Source organism: Humulus lupulus, chromosome 3, assembly GCF_963169125.1.
Source record: "Humulus lupulus chromosome 3, drHumLupu1.1, whole genome shotgun sequence".
In the NCBI taxonomy this organism is placed as follows: domain Eukaryota; kingdom Viridiplantae; phylum Streptophyta; class Magnoliopsida; order Rosales; family Cannabaceae; genus Humulus; species Humulus lupulus.
Genome location: NC_084795.1, coordinates 69,388,179 through 69,391,632, shown reverse-complemented (window position 1 = coordinate 69,391,632; position 3,454 = coordinate 69,388,179).

The window sequence follows — 3,454 nt, the reverse complement described above, 5'->3', positions numbered from 1 at the left end:
TTTACTAGTGAAGGTTGTGTCACAAAAAGTTTGCGGCGTGAGCGCTCATAACATTTTCAGTTCCAAAAACCAACTCAATATGGAACCATTATTCAATCTATAAGAAGGTATATATTCCATATCTGTTAAACTATGTCCCCAACCATATACATCATTGAGTCCCTAAAACAATTGTTCTTAGCTTGATCATTCTGACAAACCTTAACACATGAATCAAAGGATCAGATGACATATATAAGAGTTCAAATCAAGCTCAAGATTAAGATCATCGTGTATATAATCATTGTTTGATGTGTTTGATTAATACTATGAAACAGTGTTTAAACACGTATCAACAAATCATATTTGGTCCAGTTCTACACACTCTCAGCATGCAAAGTACCTCCACTAAAGTATCCTACTACACTAGTAACCCAGATCTAGGTCACATGTATTCATAATACTAGTGGATCACACTAGTAGTAATTAATCTAAAGATTCCATAACTTTATTTTACTGCGAACTATTTAAGTTTATTATCGTAATCTCAATCTTCCTATACCAATATGACATTAAGACCATATAGATCAACTTTGGAATTTTCTGATATTTACTTAATATTATCATATAATATCGGACATAGCCTATATATATAATAATTCAATTCAATTATTTATTTCATTTAAAACATTTGTCAACTAAAATTGCTTTAAGGGCATTATTCCCAACACTACCTGGTCCCAATTGGGAGCCAGCTGGGGTGCCTCTCGAGTTGAAGAGGGATGCCTTACCGGAGAGGGCGGATGCCTTATTGGTGATGGCAGTGGCCTTCTGTTATTGGGTATGGAATGTCCGGAATTGGCTCAGACAAGCTTCGGGTTGTTCTTGACAAGTTCAAGGTTATCATTCCAAGCTACTGAAGGAGATTGGTTATTCTCAATTCTAGCAGGCGCATTTCCCGTAGGGTTATTCCTAGCAGTGTTTTGAGTGTTTCCCCAGGACGACCATTGTCGGTATTTGTCCTGGGCCTCAGTTGGGCTTGCTGGGCCCTTTGCTCAGCCATTCTGGTTGTCGTACTCCCTTGGTGTCGTCCTCTGGTCCTTCGGGGCGGTGCCTGTACTTCAGCAGCTTGCCTAGCCAATTCCTCATTTTGCTTTGTAGCCTCGGCTAGCTGCTCATACAATCTGCAATTCCCAGTTCCACGATTGGTATGTACCTTTCAAGATTATAATACAAATCCTCGTTGGGTCTGGGGTTTGAGCAGGTTGCCCCCTGGAGGTCGATGATGCACTCCCCTCATTGGGGCTCTGATCTACCATGGGATACTTCCCAGGCCTCCATGGATAGTTCTCAATCTGAGAAGTACACTCCTCGGGAATTTGTGGTAATGGTGGATGTAACGCCCTGGATAGCCAGGACCGCTACACTATGTATTAATAAGGTGCAAGACTTGCTAGTCAAGTCATTAATTTAAAAACGCGTTACTAAACATGTATGAACTAGGTTTAAAAAGGTTTTGGTCTCAAAAGTTTCACTTTATATAATTAAACTGTTATATACACGGAATCCCAAAAGAAACAGAGTTAAAAGTAGGTTTATAGACTTCCAAAAGTACATAAACATTTATTAGCCATACTAAGGCAAAATAGACAATCTTTGGGTCTCGCGCCCCTGCCTAAACCTCAACCGTGGCGGCTGAGCAGCTGGCCATGTACATTCCACTCACAGAGCACTCCTAATCAAGGCTAACCAAGTTTTCCCTTGCCTTTACCTGCACCACGTAGCACCCGTGAGCCAAGGCCCAGCAAGAAAACAGTGCAACACAAGCAGTATTAACAGACAGCAAATTCACTAAGCATGAACTCTCATCAAGTAATCCACATAATATCATTCAGCATATATTCAGAAGCATGGATGCAGTCATACACTTATAACATTCATATCACATAATAATCAAGGCCGACAACTTAGGTCGCACCCTCTGTCTACCCCACTGACTCCGGCCGACTTAAACCGAGCTCAATGCATATTAAGCTGAACTTGGCTACCAGTGGCCAAGTCGCGCCCTGTGCGCTAGTGTAACCCTTGGCACCCTTAGGCCGTTGGTTCACTAATTATCTTGCATGGCATAATACCATCTTTTCAAGCATACATAATAGGGAACCCTTAGTCCCATCACAGATATTCAACCAGGTGCAGTTTTCTTACCTTTGATCTTTGCAGTTATTATTTACGAGCAACACTCCTCAAGCACGATTCGTTCCCGAGCCTAAGCGTTTATCACCTAGTCACAACCAAAATATTAGGTTTCATTAATATCCAAATGTAGGTTTTCAGGTACAAAACTAACTTCCGGGAATCCGAATTCCACCAAGCATGGTGGTGAAATCAATCCCGAGCATTCTAGACCACATTCCCATGCCTAAGATCCCCAAAAGTTCAAGTGTGCACCCAAGGGCCGCGGCCCTTGAAGCTTAGCCACGGCCCTGCCCTCAAAACAGAGCCAAGGGCATGCCTGGAAGGAGACATGCGCCGCGGCCCTTGCCTTGGGCGCCGCGGCGCTCACCTTTGGCCGAGCCCTCCTGGCTCTTCTTCATCCTAGGGCCGCAGCGCTCTAGAACAGAGTCCCGACCCTTCTTTGTCCCTAGAAAACCCACCATTTCCAACATCTAAACCTCACCTTAAGCCATCCCAAAGCCCCCCAATACAAAACCAATTAATCCCAACACCTTTAGAATGGATTAAACAACATAATTCAATTGAAATACAACCCAAAAACCTACTAAAATGCCATTTCCAATTTCTGAAAACTCAAGAACCTCAAACACTCAAACCGACCATTCAAACTCATATTAAAACCTCTAAATCACGAATTGAGACTTACCTCTTCTGCTGAACCACTTCACCAAGCCAAATCCAAGCTAATTCCCAAGCTTTCCTCCTTAATTCTGCCCTTAAACATCAAAACCATATTTACCTCAAAACCCAACCAAAACCTAGAATTTCTAACCACAGAGAAGGAAATTCAGTGCTTACCTTAGTCCTAATTAGGTTCCTGATTAATTCCTGAGTTAAGCCTCTAAATCATTCCTTCAATCCACCAAGCTTCAGCTGAATTCCAGCAAATTCCCTTAAGATTTCAGTGTTTCTTTTCCTTGTGTTCCTTGGGAGAGAATAGAGAGGAAAGGCTGATAATAAAAGTCGGTTTAATTTTCTGTCTACTGTTTTCTAAAGCCTCAGTCTAATCTTTTCTCATTAAATCAATCCTGAGGCTCGGGTTGTCGGAAACGTTCCCGAGGGCAAAACGGTAAAATCCCCCAATATTCCCGCCTAGACTTCCTAACCTCAAATATATCTCCATATATTTATTTTCATAACCCGATAATCTAAATAGCTACTCGATACCTAAAATACCCCTGACTTATCCAAAGTCAACTGTTAAGCCCTGTTGTGACTTTTCCCCACTATCTAGCCC